Consider the following 19,441-nt stretch of genomic DNA (forward strand, 5'->3'; position numbering starts at 1 on the left):
ATACTTCATTGTCATGCATTTGTGCATCGTGCATCTCTTTATATGCATTGTTTTGATTGTTTTTGCATTTGATCTTATTTTTGTTGTTTTAGTTTTGGGTGAGTAAAAATCCAAAACCTCATAAAAAGTGAAAAATTCAAAAAGTTTGATCGTATATGTTTGAGCACATATCACATATGAGTTTTGCCTTGTGCCTTTGTACAAATGGTTTTATGCATTTACGAGTTTAGCTTGTTCTTTATGCACTTATTTCTTTGTGGGAAAAATCTTGAAATCTATGTGTTATTATTGTAAATCGATCTTCAAGCTTGTCATGAATTATTGGTCAATAGTCTTGATGGTTTTGATACTTGCATAGATTTGTACTTATATATCTTCCCACACTTTTTATTATTTTTGCTTAAAGAGCTCAACAAATGTAAATCTCAAAATGAAAAGAGATAATGAGTTGTAAAAATCATCGCATATACTAGTATTTGACTAGGAAAAAGGGAAAGCGACTCGTGTTGAAAATATATGATACCCAAAAGCTAAAAGCCTGTTCATCAAATTGAAATATCAAAAATTTCAGGCATCAATCTCAAAATGAGATGTATTGATTCAAAATGATCAAATGTTATGAAGTGTAAAGAAGCCAAATGAAAAGTTTCAAAGATAAATAAATGCCTTATTTATTTGTTCGATTGTACTTGTTTAAATGTGATGTGTGTATGCTCAACTATATATGGATCAATCCAAAAATATTTTTGATCATTTTATATGTTTTTGGAAGTGATGTTTATCACTCTTTGTGTCCATGTTTAGTGCATACTTTGTTTTTCATTGTTTAAACATGTTCTATGTTAAAAAACATGTGTCATAGTTTTTCGAGACTCAGCTAGTGACTCACCAATCACGAAACCCTAGTCACGAGTCCATCCAGAAGTTTTGGCGACTCACTCGCGACTTGCGAAAATTTTCGCGACTAAACCTAGCGACTTGCCCAGTTGCGAAACACCCAAAATCAATTTTTTAAAGAGTTTTTCATGGGAAATCTGTTTTAAACCTCTTCCATCCTCTTTTAAACCCCTCTATCAATATTTTTACATCAAAGCCCAATCAATTTGAATGGTTTTTCATTCCATTAACATCTCTAAGGTAATTATAAACTCTTTTCATTAATTTTGGATCCTTGGATTATGTTTTAGTGAGTTTTGTGCTCTTGATTGGGATTTTCATAATAGGGGTTGGGAAAACTTAATTTTTATCAAAATTTTGTATGAGATTGGTTTCTTTGGTGATTTGTTTTGGTTGTTGGCCCCTTGTGGCAAAAAGAACATGTATTAAAGGTGGATTTCATGATGTTCATGCATTGTTTCACATTGTTGTTCATAGTGTGTATGCTAGGTGTTTGATAAAATGCCTCTTAGGCATTTTCTCGCTTGTTTGGACTCCGATGAGTACCAAACTTTGAGGTTTCTCATGTTTCCTCATTAGGAACATTTTTGGTTCATTGGTTGTGTATTTAACACAACTTCCCCACATGTGTATTTTCCATGCATTGGTCATGCATTGCACATAGCCACCTCTTACACACACCTTTACTGCTCTTGTCATACTTTGGTCTATACTTTCTTCATCCTAGCATGTCATGTTTACCTTGTGTTTTGTAGCATTTTGATTTGTTTTAGGTTTGAGCTTCATTTTCTTATTCATCTCGCACTCCTCATGCATCATTATCATTGTTCATACCTTCATCTCTTACCCTTGTTTCTCCTTGACCCTTTGTCTATTCCTAACAAAAAGGGAAAGAGTATACTCTAGAGAGTATACCAAAGTGTTTTGTCATTTCTATTTGACTCTTATGCGCATCCTTAGGGGGAGAAATTCTATTTCTCATGCATATTTGTAGGGGGAGAGATATTCCATAGGGGAGATGCATATACCAAGGGGGAGAAGATATTGAGTTAACAATAAAACTTTATTTTGTTTGTTTCTCTTTATGTTTGCCTTCTTATATTGCATTGTGTTTGTGTTTTAGACATGCATACATCCTTATGCTATTGTGCTTCATTGAATGCATGTTCGGATGATCAATTTCTTTGCTATGTAGTCATTGTAGTTATTTCTATATGATTGTTTTGGTGTATGATCAAGTTGCTCACATGTTTCACATCATGTTTACTTGATCGCAATTTCCTTGTTACATTATGCTTGTCATTTTATTACTTGCTTTACCTTGAGGGTCTAATGTGTTTTGTGTAAGTGTTTCAGGTTACAAGTATATATGTTCCAAGTGCATCACAACTTCTCATCATTTTGAAGGGGAGAAACTTTAAGCATTTTTAGTTTATATTGTTTAAGTTTATATTCAGTATTTTGTGATTTTGTACCCATGTTGCTTTTGTAAGCTTTTAGGGTTTGTTTCCATGTGCTTTGTAGGTTTTTATGGTTTGTACAATGCTTATGCAGCCTCTATGCTTTGTTGCGAAGTACTTCTAGCTAAATGTTATGCATTTTCTTTAAGTACTCTTACTCTTGTGCCCTAGTAGGATCTTGGTCCTAGATGTATATACTTTATGTATTATGCATTGGTTGAGTGTTGGGCATGCAAGTGATTTGCATTAAGCTTATTAGCTAGTATGTCCGGATGTTCATTCCAAGTGTGAATGAGTATTGTGGTCACTATTTTGTAGTGATTGTTTGTATGGTCAAGCCATGGTTTATTACTTAATTCCATTTTGCTTGATCGCATTGTACTTGCTTCATATGCAATTACAAGTTTTTCTACATACAATAATCATACTGTGTTGTTGTGTTTCAAGAGATTCTTGTTCATATGATTCAAGAGCTTATCAAATTCTAGAGTTAGGTGTGAGTGAGTTTTGTTCAACTGTTCCCAACTCACATGTTAAGTCTAGAGTTTGTTTTAGGGTTTTGTCACGGAATAGCCAAAGGGAGAGATTGTAAGGTTGAATTTTATCAACCATCTTGTTAGCTTTATTCCGTGCCAAATTTACTTGTATTTTAGTAATTAATAACCCTGTATTTAGGTGGAAATCATATAAGGGTAGTGAGTGAGAGAGTGTGAAGAAATGCTCAAGATTTTGCAAGGATGCAGAGACTCGCAGCTGGGACTCGCGAGTGACTCGCAATTGGCAAGCCACCAACTGCAGCACACGAGTGAAGCGTGTAGAGAAGATGAACAGTTACGCCATCTAGAGCACTACAAGACAAAAAGTCCAGCCTAGCCGTTCTGTTAACTCGCGGCTTGAACTCGCGACTCAATCAAGTCGCGAGGCCAAGCCGCCAGCCAGCTATGTTTTGAAAAAACTGACTCTTCGCATTCCACTCTCACCCTAGTATTAAATACCCCTTATACCCATGAAATGTAAAGAGTTTCCAGAGAGAATTTTGAGAGAGAAATCCTAGAGAAAAACAAGATTGACTCATCCATAATTTTAATATAGAGACTCTTCAAATTCCTCTACCTCTTCCTCTCCATTGTTACATCCTTGAGAGGTACATTACCAAAACCTTTTCTCACCATATCCATATCTGTGAGAAGGCCATTTGGTGCTTTGGGAAGCAGTTAGGAAGGGATCAATTTCATATTGATTGATGCTATGGTCAAGTAGCGGAACCCGGTAAGCTAAAGAAGAAATAGGTTCGGCATAACCTTGTTGGAGTAAGAGCTTGGAGGGCTTAGGTACACTGGGTAGATTAGGCTTGGAGGGTTTTCTGCTGTTCATGTATCCCAACTACATTCTTTAGTGAATTATTTACCATATGGAGGGCAGCAGAGAGGTTTTACGCTGAGGACTTCGGTTTCCTTTTTGATAACACATCGTTGTGTTGTCTTTGTGTTTGCATCTCTCTTTCCTTAATCTTTGCCATTTAATTTCTGTTGTGGATGTAATTTTATTTGGTTTAGATTGTTTATCAATTCTGTATTAAGCTTATGTTTATATTCCGCATTTTAATTGTTTGATATTAAACTTGAATTGGTAATTTGTTAATTGGGGGTCTAAACGTTCATAGTGTTTTATACACTAATTGAACTTTCAACATATGTCTAGCTTGTAAAGCTGAAATCACCCGTAGAGAAGTATATGCCCCACTTCCCACAAAACAATACTCAATCTCACCAAGTACTTGGAAAATTACCTTCTTCCTATGACAATCAACTATGGCATAATGAGTAGCCAACCAATCCATCCTAAAGATTATGTGAAAATCCCGCATCTCCAACAATGTTAGATCTACTTGTAACTCTTTATTTGCTATTTTGACTAAATAAGACTTGCAAACACTATCAATAACTACTACACCCCCAACTGGGGTATCCACATATAATTTAGATTCCATAGGCTCAAATTTAAAATTATGTTTCTTTGCAAAATTAGTAGATATGAAGGAGTGAGTGGCACTAGGATCAAGCAATGCAAAAGCAAAAGTTGTGGAAACTGGAATAATATCTGTTACCACAATATTAGAAGTATTAGCATCCTGTTAAGTAAGTGCATAAACCCTTCCTTGGATCTTGGGCTTTTGGCTTGCTCCCTAACTTTGTCCTATTGTTGGTCTTGGAATGGTCTAAACCTCCTTCTGTTAGGGACACTCAACAATCCTATGACCCTTTTGTCCATATGAGAAACACGCTCTAGTATTCTAGTGGCAATCCTTATCTGTATGAGACCTACCACATCGAGCACTTTGGCAGTTCCTTGGTATCATCACATTGTGTTCATTGTTTTTTTGGCTTGAAAGCTAGAGCTTTGCTCTCCTTGCCTAGGCCTCTTCTTTTGGTTGTTATCTCTATCTACCTGAGCCTCATTAAGTCCCATCTCCCCTAATAAATCCTTACTCACAACTGCCCTAAAGTTAGTCAACTCAAAGGGCACAACTCCTTGCTTGATTCGGAACCTAAATCCATCTTCAAACCTTCGAGCCTTAGTTTCTTCATCCACCACCGTTATCGGATCAAATTTGGCTAACCTGGAAAATTCTACTTCATATTGAGCAACTGTCATGCTACCTTGTGTCAGCTTGATAAACTCTTTTTCCTTTTGAAAATGGATGTTCTTAGGAAAATATTTCTCATAGAACATAGACTTAAACAACTCCCAAGTCCAAGGTTCAGCCTTTTGGCCACGTTTGCCTTCTTCTAGCTGCCACTAGTGATAAGTATCTCCACGCAACATATATGCCGCATAAGCCACTTTCTAGCCCTCAGAGCATTCAAGAACTCTGAATACTTTCTCCATCTCAATGATCCATTCTTCCATAGGCTCAATAGTCCCCTCAAAAGCTGGAGGAGACAACCTCTTGAATTCAATCATCCCACCATGATGACCTCAACATTGCACCATCATCCTAGCTAGGTTGTCTCCAGTAGTGACCTGTGTTAGACCACTCCAACCAAGGTTTGCATCATCTGAATCATCTTTGATGGCTAGCCTTGGTTGTGCCTAGGTTCTCAATTCCCATCTTGCTGATTCCTACCATTGCTAAAGTTATTGGGAGTTTTCACAGTGTTTTTGCTATGAGGTGGCATCCTAACCTCTGTTCATTATGCACATGACAAACTAACATGTTATCAAATTTCTAATTTAATTAAAAAAAATAGATCAAAAACTCATCTAGTATATATATCATACAATGTATCCCTAAATGCCTAATTTCTACCCCTCTCATCATTTAGTTTCATAAATCAATGCCTAAGGATCCAACCTAGAGCTCTAATACATAAATATTGTCACACCCCGAACCCAAGTAAGAGCTAGGCACGTGACAACAGCCTCACACTTATAAAGTTTACACCCTACAAGTGTGAGAGGCCTTCTTAACAACAAAAGAATTATCCTCAAAGAAAATTTCATCAATAAATTTAAAAATATCTTCAATAATGCAATTCTCAAAAGATCTCCAAATTATAATCTTCCAATGTCAAAATAAAAATAAACTAAATCCTCCTTTAAGACTAAAAGTCTACACAAATGGTAATTTTAAACATAAAAGTTCAAATCTTATTCCATTGATTTCCTAAACTTCACTCATGCACACATCCCAGCGGTAGCCCAAACATATGCTACTCTTCCTGATAAGATTCTGAAAGGGGAAAGAGAGGGGGAGGTGAGTTGACAATTCAATAAGTAACCAAAGTCCTAATAAGTTCTATCAAGCAAATAGATCTATAAAATAATAAGTTGTATATAGATAAAATATTTTAAATCTTATAAATATATCACAGATGAATTAGAAATTAATTTGTTTTCCATATATATCAAAGCAATAATTTACAATAGGTTCCAAAAACACATAAGCAGTTTCAAGGACTTAAAACAATTCAAATATTCAACATAATTCATATTCTCAACAATCTTTACGACTAAGCTCATGCTATATATTCCAGATGAAACTAGTTCTGTGCTAATGTATATTCCCTATTAGCTGGGTCTAGAAACACGATAGGCTCGTGATGCCCCAGATAGAACAAGTTTTAGTACCAATGAATAATCCCCATTGGTTGGGTATCAGAGTCAAAACATAGTCAGATTGTCTAAAATCATATATATCAAATCATAGTTCAAACAAAAATATATTTCATTCAAATACATACATAAAATCATATATTTAGTAAATCAAATATATTTGAGATAATTCTTTATTCTTTACTTTAAATAAATGCAGCTAAAACAATTAAATAAAATTATAACAATTATAAACAATATTCCATAGTTAAAATACGCAAAATAAAACCAACTAGGATGAGGTTACTTATCTCAGCCAGCTCATCACGAAAGAACTTCTCCTTAACACTTTCTCTAAAATCCTTAGATATCACCTAAACAATTTTAAAGCACCATTTACTCAATAACCAAATAATTCAAGAAAAACTTATAATAGTACTCGACTAGAAGAGAGACTACTAAAAATATCTAATAACTATCTATTTTTATCACACACCAAAATTCCACCTAATCATAATATTTTTCTTTATATATATATATATATATATATATATATATATTTCTACCACAATTAAAGCCTTACAAATATATAAGACCATAACTCCTATTACTATGTAGGCACGTGGGCCATGTTCAAGTACGTGTGTTCCTCTGTTTTTGTTTTTTTTTACTTAAATACCCCTCCTTTTAAATCTTTTTTTTTTTTTTTTTTTTGGGTATTACGTAATGCATTGTCCCAAGCTCAATCAGTAAGTATGCATAAGTTATGTGTACAGTTTGCATACACTCATAAAAATTTTAAAAAACTAAAATTTAATTTCACTTTGTTAAAATTAGTCTATGAGATTTAGATTTTGTCAATTCAATCCCCCTGTTAAAAAGAGTGATTATAGACTTTTTGTTAATTTTGGTTAAAGTAGCTAGTACCAATAAGTCATTAACCCCCTTAAATGGCATCTTTTAAAACTAACTAGCCAATGTTCCCATGCGATGCACGGATATGGTATAAATTTATTTTAAAATATTTTATAAAAAACTATCTTCATGATCATGCATAATACTCATTATGTGATTTAATGCGTGTGAAATTAGTTTCAATTACATTACATGTTATTAAACACAGAGTAAATATAATTTTCTAAGATTAATACACAAAAGAATATGAATGTAATGATCATATTTTAAATTGTTAAGTTTACTCAAACTAAAACAGTAGTTGTCCTCATAATAAAAAAAAATTAAAAAAAAAAAAAAAAAACAGCGGTCGTGAAGACTAAATAAAGAGAATGTTGTTCTTTCAAAATAGAAAGGTACATAGCACTAATTTTGAGTTGCAACATAGGGTTTTGCTTCATTGATTATTGCCTTACTCATGGTTAAGAACTTAGGATAAGTTAAAAGCTAATCTGAAATGGTGAAACCAATTTTCAAAAGTAAAATTAATCCAATCAATGCTCTTATGCCTATCAAATACTGATATGCAAGTTGGAAAAATCATAGCTGATGGTACTTCAAAATTGTGAATCCTAGTCATTCTATTGAGTTTCCAAAAACCCATGTTTTATGATTACATCAAGGGTGACATCCAACAACCCTATATCTTCATATTTTTAATATCCTCTGGGGGGAAAAAAATATATCACTGAAGTTACAGCAAATTTTGAGAAAATCAGTAATTTTTTCAAAATATTGAATCTATTGTTCAATTCTTGTAACACAAAATCAATTGTGGCAATAAACACATCAACTCAATAATAATGCTCTACATCAATATCATCTCATTGACGTCGAGATCGACCACGCCTTCCAATATATCGAGCACTCAAATCAGGAATATCTATTTTGTGCTCCTCACAAAATAATTTTACTTTCTTAAGAAGATCTTCCCATCCAACTTCTCTCATTTTTGCAATCAATTTTTTAGTACTTGAAACAAGATCCATGGCATTTAGAATATCTTGAGATTTTTGTTGCAAGACTTGAGAAAGAACTTCAGTGATTTCCATGATGTCCATCATGAGATGTAATATAAAGATAAAGTCAGAGGACATTAATGAGTTTAAAGCAAAATCTACATCTCCACGTTGACAATAGTTTCCTTCTGTAGAAAGATTCTCTAAAACTTTATAAGTTGCATCAAACATTTTTATCAAGTTAGATATTGAATACAAGTTAGAGCCCCAACGTGTATCTCCAGCTCGCTTCAAAGTTCCAATTTGATTTAACCCTCTTCCGGATTCTATTTCATTATTTGATTATTTTCTTGCAACATCAATAGCTTGAGCATCTTTCAACTCATCATTCCGTTTGCTTGAAGGTGTAGTGGTATTAATGATTGAAGTCAAATTATTGACAATTTGATGAACAACACTTACTTTAGAATATGCTATAACTAATGCAAGTTGTAGGCGATGTACAAAACAGTGAATATAATAAACATTGGGACATTCTTTACAAATTAAAACTTGCAACCCATTCAATTCACCTCTCATGTTGCTCGCATTATCATATCCTTAATCTTGAATATTTTGAATAACTAACTCATGATGAGAGAGGACATTAAATATCTCATCTCTTAAAGTTAAAGATGTAGTGTCTTTGACATGGACAAGACCAAAAAGCAAAAAACCTTTCACAAATAAAACCATCTTTATCCACAAACATAAAGCCTATTCGGCTATTCTACTAACTTTAGGACGGTAGTATGGACCCTAGACCCTAAAGTGCGCTCACAAATGTTTTAAGCTTTTAAGTTTTAACATTTGTTTAGTCTTTTTCTTTTTTCTTCTTTTGACTCAAATATTTGCTGGACACCACAAACATAAAGCATATTCTAGGAGAGCCTTCACTCTTCTTCCATTAAAAGGAAAACTTGAATGGCTGAACAACAAAAGCTTGCCATAGAGAGACTCTTATAGTCATAAAGAAAGTGAGAAACTTACCAAACGTCCATAGTGAAGACAGATCGAGGCGGGAGAGGCGAAGGTAGCTTGACTGCTTGTGGCTAGAGAAGTTTAGATTTTTAGGTTACCAGGTTGGGAAGTTTGGGCTGTGTTTGTGAATTATTTATTTATTTATTTATTTTTTTTATAACCGTGTTTGTGAAGTTTAATGTTGTGATTTGTATCTATTTATTTGGATTTTATAGTCCTAGTTTAATTAGAAGTTGGTGTCCTAATTTAATTAGGAATAGGAATTTGACTAACAAGCGATTTGGCTTTTGTTTCTTTTTTTAGCATAACTGTTTATGGGCCAAAAGAATGGACTGGGTTTTAAAACTGAATTGCTATATGCTATATGTATTTTTTGTCAAAAATATGAGGGGGGCGGCTCTTGCTAGCCACAACACGCGGCAGTTGGAGTTCTCCGATTGTAGATGGAAATGAGAGAGATGAATGGGAAATCGGACACGCTGATTAGATTTATTGCTCATGCATATATATATATATATATATATATATATATATATATATTGCATTGGTACAAACTACAATAAGTTATTGACAAACTACTTGCCCCCAATCTTAATCTAAGCATGTCAATTATATTATACTAGTGTTTAATCCGCACAATCCGCGGGATCACTTGAAATCTCATAAGTAGCAGAGAATTTGGCTAATTAAATCATTTTTTAAAGAAAAAAATTGTTGCAAAGTGTGTAAGATACGTTAGTTATCAATTTGTTTTTTTAATTAATCCAACCAAAACACTCAAAACTAACTCATATTTCTTAGTTCATATACAAATCAAAGGAAAAAATAAAAAAGAAAAAGAAAATAAGTAAAGCTAACAACAACAACAATTGCATATTTAAAAACACTGCCAATAAACTGAACCTAATAGCCTAAGCAGTACAAAAAATAAAAGATACCAAGTCTAATAGAACAATTTTGAAATAAACATCAAGAAGGAAAATTAAAAAAAATAATAGTAAGCATTCCAGTAAATCAAAACAATAAATCAGAAGAGAAACAATAGTAAAATAAAATACTAAGAAGAAAAATACAAAGGCAAGAATACAAGTGAGTGTGCTAAATATGTTTAAAATCATGAAATTTGGTGTAAAGATAGAATTAATTCAGATGTATTCTTTGAAACTTGAAATCTGAATTAAAATTTGAAAATCAAATTTTAATGCTAAGATAAGAAGCTAGTATGGGGTAATTCTTATGGATTACGTCATAAACAACCATCCAAACCCACAAAATGTTCATCCAACAGGTACAAACTATCAGTTGTGATAGAACATGATAGAATTATAATGACAAAACCAACTTCAATGAAATACTTCAATTTAAATTACTTTATCAAAACTGAAACAAAATTGTATCATAATTATATGATTTTGAAATTATGTAGACAAATAAAACTGAAGCACCACTTCAAAAACCAAAAAAAGCTTTTTAATTCCTCAAAGCTTTTCTAATCAATCTAATGAATCACAAAAGTCAAGCAAAAAACAGAAGTTAGCATCTTGCTATATTTTAATATTTTTCGTCGCACTTATAATAGTAATTGAAAGCCTATAAATGCATACTTTTGGATGAGCACATCAACCAAAAAGGCTTTGCTTTTACACCACCAACAAAGAAAATGCCTTTATTACAAAAGAAGTGTAAGACTGTTTTTCTGCAAAACACTAATTACAAATGCAGGTATCAATTATACAAAAAGGTTTTAAAAAATAAAATTTATAACAAATTTTTTTTTTTCAAAAGCATACTACAATTAGAATCCCTAAATATAATAATATATTTAAAAAAACAGTTGAAGAAATAGATTAAAGAACCAAACAGATATGAACAATGCAACTGCAAGAAAATTGTACCTTCACATAAACCATGCATGTTACTTAAAGAATCAGTCTCATAAATATGGTCATTAACAAACTCTTCAAAGTAAACAAAAAATAACCTTGAGCAAATATTCAAAATTCCACACTCTCACCCCCCCTTACAAATAACAGAACAAGTAATAGAGAAAACAAAAAACCCAAAAATTATAAATTAATTATTAAGTTTAAAAGATAACCAACCATTAAAAGTTAGGGAGGTTTCAAAATTTTAGAAACTGTATTACAAAAAGTTACTGTTGTGAAACCTACAGTCGGTACACTCCTCCATGGATCTCAATTTAAAAATACATTTGAGCAGTTCATTGAGTTGCAAAGCTAAATTGTCAATAAAAGCTCGAAAACTAACACCAAATGGTGGGTGCATGCACATATGATAAATTTTGTGAATTATAAAAATCAACAGCTACTATACATGAAACACTTTATGCTAAGGACCACAAACTAAATATTGAACACTGGCTTGAAATTGTAATTAGCAGTTATACAACCCTCAAGATTACAAAGTAAAATATCTCAAAAATCAACCAACACAAACACAAATAAGTAAACAAAATATAAAAGCAGTTCCTACTTTCTAATAAATCAAAAAATGAAAATAAATATCAATAGATGCATATTTCAATAGAGAAATAAAAATAAAATTAAATATCAAAAAAGGAAAACAACAAAGGCGATTGTATATTCCAAGCATTCAGTTTTTTTTTTTTTAAATACAATCTAAACAAAAATCTGCCAAACTAAAACTAAATTTAATCAATACTACAATCGAACAAAACAGGATTCCATAAATTGTAAAAATAAATGAGAAATTAGGGAAAAAGGAGGAAAAAATGCCTACGTTCAACTATACCCATTTTTTCTTGGAAACCCTAGAAACGGCAAATGAATAGAAAACAAAAAAGAGGGAAAAATGTCTACCTTCTTAATTGTTTGTTGTTGAAGAGCAGAGACAGGATAGTTTCTAAATCGTCTGTTGTAGAGAACGAACAGAGGTTTCCACCGTTGCAAAGGTTTTCACTGTTGCAGAGGTTTTATATTTCGTCCATTTATACTTCAATCGAACAAAACAGGATTCAAGAAATTGTAAGAAAAAAAAATGAGAAATTAGGGAAAAATGGGGAAAAAATGCCTACCTTTGACTATACCCTTTTTTTCCTTGGAAACCCTAGAAACGGCAATTGAATAGGAAAACAAAAGAAGGGGGAAAATGTCTACCTTCTGAATCGTTTGTTGTTGAAGAGCAGAGACGGGATGGCTTCTAAATTGTCTGTTGCAGAGAACGAACAAAGATTTCCACCGTCGCAGAGGTTTTCACTGTTACAGAGGTTTTATTTTTCGTATGTTTGATAGGTTGGAACACGCAAGTCCGGTCTGTGTGTTTGAAGGTGCAGCGAAGTATCGCTAGTCTAAGTGAGTCTGAATTTTGATTGGGAAATACGGTTTGGGTTTTAGGGTTTTTGTTTTTTTTTTTTTTTTTTTTTTTTTTTTTTTTTTTTTTTTTTTTTTTTCTGTGGAAAAGCGGCTGGTGTTTTTATAAGGGCTTGCGTTTCTTTTTTTTCTGTTTTTTTTTTTTTTTTAGATAAGCGTGTTACTGTCTGAAAAGGAATCTCTCCAAACGCACCGTGCGGTTTTTCAAGTTTAAACTCTATATGTGTCAGTTTTTTAGATAGGCATTTTTCCTAACGTGTCAGCACCTCCTTAAAGGCTTCTGCTGTTATATATAGTATTAGATAAATGGAAGCTTGGAACAAATGACTTTAATCCATTTCCAAAGAAAATAAATTACCTGCATTTGTACAAGAAGTTCTGTTTTGATTCGTTGAGATGCTACCTTCTCATCGTTTTCACCTCGTGAAGCACATAAGGAATCAATTTCATCAATAAAAATAATGGATGGAGCAGCATCACGGACCCGTCAGAAAAGAATTGAGACTTGCTTTTCACTTTCTCCCATCCATTTGGAAACAATGTCCGATGCGGAAACACTGTGTATAGACAGTACACAACACATGTAAATGTCTGTGTATAGACAGTGCACAACACATGTAAATGTGTTGGCAGCATTCCATCTATATAAAAACATTAGAAAGCAAACACATCTACATCCTTGGGAAATACATTAGCTGTAATAAATGCACCCAACAATAACTGCTTGGAAGAAGCAGAGAAACAAAACAATCGCCGATGTGAATCAATTGAAGCATAGTGGCATAGATGATGAATTCAGAAATCCAACACATTCCAATAACGTGATGATTGCAATGAAAAAGCATATGAAACGAGTCAAAGACCCAACCATATGAAGTAAGAAAACTACACCAACAATATAAAATATTAAGAACTCAAGTCCACATTTTCTGAAACTCAGACATCTTAGGTTTCAACAAGAACATTTAATCTATTAAATCCAAATTTCATGAATTTTGTCCATCATCTCAATTATTGGACAATGTATTTCTGATCTAGGCCTTTAATAACAAGTAAAATCTACAGAAATGGGTGAGAATAAGAACAACATGTTAACTATAAAATGCTGCCGAAATCACAAGTTTTCAAAAGAAATTATGCAGAAAATCTGAAACATAGAGAGAAAAAAAAAGCCACATAGACTTCAAATATAAGAGTCACAATTAACTGCAATTGGCAACATGTATTTGCCTTTTGAAGATGAAGATTAGTTCTTTTATCTCTTGCCATGTATGGTTCTTACATCATCACTTATTGTAATCTTGTTGCTTGCTATGTATTGATATTGGTAAAATTATAAATATTACCTAAAGAAAGTTGACCCTGTTTCTGTTGCAATTGCATTTGCTAGATAGGTCTTCCCTGTTCCAGGAGGACCATGTAGTAATATAGCCTTCCACGGTTGTCGTTTTCCTAAAACAGGAGTTCAAAACATTATTTAGCATAATGTCCACATTAGTGTCCACAGGAGTTCAAAACATAATGTCCACATTAGTGGTCACTATAACCCAACTCTTATTATTAGCACTGAAACTAAGAATAACCAAATAAACTAAAAGCAGAGATTAAAAAACCCAAAAGTTAAATACAATGATGGAGGGAGAACTTACCAGTAAAAAATTGAGGATTCTGGATAGGCACTATGGCAGCTTCAACCAATACCTCTTTGCAAGCCTGAAGTCCGCCCACATCACTCAACTTCGCATTCGACTCTGTAAGACCAAGCCCGCTTTCTGCTCTTCTAGATAAAGAGGGTCCATGTAAGTGATGACGGCCTCTTATTTTTGTTGCCCTTCTATAATGGCCCAAAAATAACTGCCTATTCTGCTTCTTAAGCCATGGATTGTTCTCATAGAAGAGATAAGTGCCTGCATACTCTAATGCCTTCATATAAAGCTTATAGGCCTCTTCAAGTTGTTCAGCCATATCCTCCACAACTGCCAGTTTCACATTCTTTTCAGCAAGCTCTAAGAGCTCGCCAGTAGGGACAGTAGCCATCTATAAAACACACACACACACACACATGTCAATTAGTTCACTCATACAGTTATTCATAGTGATGAATTTGCAATAGATATGCATGATGAGCAGTAACTCTAATCAGAGTAATCATCTAAGACTCTAACACACACACACACAATTACACATACAGTTATTCATAGTGATATGAATTTGCAATAGATATATGCATGATGAGCAATAAATCTAATCAGAGTAGTCATCTAAGACTCTAACACACACACACACACACGCACATATACACATACAGTTATTCATAGTGATATGAATTTGCAATAGATATGCCTGAGCAATAAATCTAATCAGCGATTCTGATTTCTCTTGATCTTCCTCTCATTTTCATCCGCAGTCCGTAGGGGGTTTTCTTTGGGCCGGGGCCACCTAACTGACCATGACAATTTTGGCGAGCCCCAGCCGCCGCGTGTTATGGCCGTGAGCGAGGGTGGTTTCGTTTTTTTTTTTGGGTGTCGAAGGTTTCTCAGCCACCGTGTGTGGTGGCCGAGATTCAGATTGAATGAGGGTTTTCCTTTTCATGTTTGGGGGTATATGGTAATGGTATGGGCGCTGTTATGAATTCTTAGGTGTGCATATAGGTGACCATTTTCATTAATTGTGAACTGTGACTTAAAAAAAAAATAATAATAATAATGAAATTGTGACATGTGATTTTGTAACGGTAAAGGTAGTGTTTTCCGGTTTTGTTTATGATCTTCGAATGAATATTATAAATCTATAATATGGAACATAATAATGATCTTAGCCAAAGGAAACATAGGTCAAAAATATTAATCAGACCCATTACTAGCTTTTTTGCAAAGTGTGTAAAAAAAAAAAAAGGTGATGATTTAATACCTGGACAAGTGAGAACGGTATTTGTTTTTCTACCAAGAGATCGCTGAGATAAATCAAAGTTCAGACAAAGATATCGTTTGTAATTGTGGTGTGTGGGTGGAATTGATATGACTTTTTTTTTTTTTTTGGGAGAAACGATTGATATGAGATATGAATGATAGAAATCTAGAACATAATTATATCATAATAATGGGGGATAGAGATCAATGTGCTTTCTCTCTACCTTAACATGCAAGGTATAGGGGGTAGTAATAATAATAATAAAAAAGTCGAAGGTATACAACATTCTAGAATATGAAGTCTAATGATTCTAATAATAATAATAATAAAAAATCTAACATATATTACAATTAGTTTAAAATATCCAAAATATTTGTGTTGTTCCTTAGTAAGTAAGAAATAGTTTTTTTTTTTTTTTTTTTTTTTTTTTTTTTTTTTTTTTGGGTTGAGAAAATGTAAGCAATAATTATATTCAAGAACCAAAAGTGCTTCTCTCTATCTTCCACATGCACGGTATGTAGGAAAAACGTAATAATATAATAATAATATTAAAGTCGGTGGTATAATAGATTCTAGAATGTGAAATCTAATGATTCTTAAAAAAAAACATCAATATAATTAGTTTAAAACATCCAACATATTTGTGATGTTCCGTAATAAGTAAGCAAACCACTTATATTCTAAAAGGATTAATCAATTTTTAATTTGAAATTTTCATAATTACCAAGAAAACCAATATTCATTTAGTAAACACTAAATGTTGCTCTCAACATGTACTCACACAATACATATTATAACGATTTAAATCAATCAAATTTATACAATTTGGAATATAACAATCCAATTCAAAGTTAGTTCACATACTTTTTTTTTTTTAGAATTTTAACTTATGATAGCTATAATTGAACCTCAAATTTCTTATTCAGCTACCAGAGACTTTACTAATTGAGTTAACTAAAACTCATTGTTATTTCATATACTTTTTTTTTTTTTGATAGTTATTTCCCATACTTGGGTTATATATTTTGCCACAACTTCCATTAATAATAACTTGTAATTAGATTATATTACTTATACATTAATTTGTTACTAATTCTTAATAATACATGTTTAGCAAAAAAAATAAATACTTAATAAAAAGTTATTCAATTATCCTCTGTCACGTGTCTTGGTGTCTAATAAATTGGTGGTTGTTGGCAGATTCTGTTCTGTTTTGACCGTGCAATGCAGTACACATTGGTGAGACTGTTTGCTTGGACTCATTGGTCATGACCAGTAGGTCTAGAACTAAGCAAAACTAAGAAAAAAAAAAAAAAATTTAATGTGACTAATCATATCTGTCAGGTAATCTATTATGAGTTTTACTGACGCGTGTTCTTTGGGATATGCTAGTAAATCATTTCAGAAAAATTTCTATTCGAGAATTGAAAAAGCTATTAAACTAATGTATGCCCTTTAAGCATATGTTAGTAAATTATTTCAGGAAAATTTTTATTCGGAAATTGAAAAAATTGTCATACTTTTTTGACAGCTTTTTCAATTTTTGATAAAAATATTTCTAAAATGAATTATTATTATATGTCCTTAGACCCATATTTTATTAAATGCTAGTACTATTGCAAACTTAAATATATGAAAAACATTTAAAAGATGATAAAATTTCTAGAGATGTTGTTCTTATGTTCATGGAAACTGACATTGAGATTCTATTTCAAGAATATACATGTGCTAAAATTATGTTTGATGCTTTTACTAGAGCATCTAGTGTATGCTTTAAAGCATATACTTAACTTTTAGTTGAGAGATTCAATGGAATTGTAACGAAAGAGTTAGAGATATATTAGTCCAATAGTGTAGATCGAAGCCTAATCTTACTTTGTGTATAAGTCATTGATATATACTTTCACTAAAAAAAAAAGTCACTGATATATACTTGTACTACAAGTTTATTAATCATAGTAGTGTATGATTACTAGTTAGTATAGAGTTTAACCTATCATATTTAGCACATGCTTAATTAGTTAATTAAAATAAGTTAGGCTAGGCATATGTGCAATCAATCAATCAACCAATAAGAATTAAATATGCCCGTGTATATAAACCCTCCTGTAATTATAAGTGTGGAAGGTCATAACAAGAAAGTTAATTGCATCTTTATGTTCTTTTCTCCCATCTAATGGAGAGAATGAATTTCCATAAGATCCACCATTTTTATTTCCTTCCAAATTGTAAGGGAATGAGAAAGTAGAGCGAGTTATATACGATATGAGGCCCACCTCTTTCCCTTCTTTTCTAAAACCTTGCAAACCCAAATACTATGAAGGGGAACTATTCTCTTTTCTCTTTCTCTTTCTTTTCCTCTCTCCTCTTTCCTTTGTTTTCTCTTTCCTTGTATTCCGTTTTGTCAAACAGTGTAAAAGTTTCCTCTTTCACTCTTATTTAAATGATTAGTTATTTACCATGACTTTTGAATGAAATTTGTAATATGCTTTTATGTTAGAACCAATTTCCCTCTCTGTTATGTGTGTTTTTTTCTCAATTTTTTTTTGATTAATTATTTATTTATGAATCTCTTTTACTCTCTTAATCACTTTTTCCTTTAGAAGGTCGTGACTCCCTTTATCTATTTATTCACCACACATTCCATTCCAAACCTTAAATACCATACTATCCTAAATATACTCAAAACCCTAAAGCAATCCCAACCAGGTTCCTAAGCTTTCATCATCTTAAACACTCAACTCAATTCAACATGACCTTAACCCTAACTGTGCTCCTATCAGAATACATCTGCACTCTCCCAACATGTTCAAACTTGGAGACTTATGCATCTAAACCATGCATGTGCATGCTCCTAGCATATCTGCATATGCATGCATGGCTCTTATGAAATAAGATTTTCTTTCTTTCTTTTACGTTAAAAGAATTACCAACTTTAAAGTTTTAATAAATAATTTATTAATATAACCATTAAGATTCATATTTATGTTATATAAAAACACACACACACACACACACACACATATATATATATATGTGTTATGACATTGACAGAGACTCAACTATTTTGAAGTTTTTTCCATAACTTGTTATGATAAATTATAATATGAACATCATTTTAAAAGGAGTCCACTATTAAAATTTTCTTCTTTTTTGAGCTGACCTAGAAATTTTAATCTAACCTACATATAATTCTTCCCTAGCTGGGGCTAAATCCATGATCCTTCCCCCACCCCACAATTACTAACCATCACGTGGCTTAAAATCTTCTTTATTATGCACCAATCATAAAAAATATACTTCTTAAGAAAAAGAAATTCCTTATTTCAAGAAAAAGAATGAATAGTTGACTCCTAGTAAAATATACAATTTTGCTGATTGATTGTCATGGCAATAAATTGATTGTTTTAGTAAAATTACCATCGAGTTTCTGGTTTGGGCAAACTAACAAATTAAACCATTGTTGAAATTTCATGAGTTTGACTCTAGATAACCTTAAAAAAGGAGGTAGTTCCAACATTATTGTGATTCTCTATACTAAATCTCAAAAGAAAATTGTAATAAGAACCTAAACCAGCGAACTTGAGTTGTCATTGGCCAATTTGTTGTGGATTTGGGGTCCGATGAGCTATTGTACAGTGCAATTACCCCTTAATGTGTGTGAGAGAAGTAAAAAGAGTGAAATTTTTTTAAAGTAATAATAATAAGAAGAAGAAGAAGTGAAAAAGTTATGATCCAATTGTTGTGATCAAAGATAAACTTTTCAATTTTCTATCTCAGCCATTAAACAACTATT

General features: G+C 32.4%; 1 pseudogene; it reads right to left on the minus strand.

The window, feature by feature from the left end:
- LOC126720478 (protein SUPPRESSOR OF K(+) TRANSPORT GROWTH DEFECT 1-like) overlaps positions 1-15,385 on the minus strand; it is a 47,601-nt pseudogene extending 32,216 nt beyond the window's left edge.
- Positions 15,386-19,441: the final 4,056 nt, after the last annotated feature.

The sequence above is a fragment of the Quercus robur genome, chromosome 4 (genome assembly GCF_932294415.1).
Source record: "Quercus robur chromosome 4, dhQueRobu3.1, whole genome shotgun sequence".
Taxonomy (NCBI): domain Eukaryota; kingdom Viridiplantae; phylum Streptophyta; class Magnoliopsida; order Fagales; family Fagaceae; genus Quercus; species Quercus robur.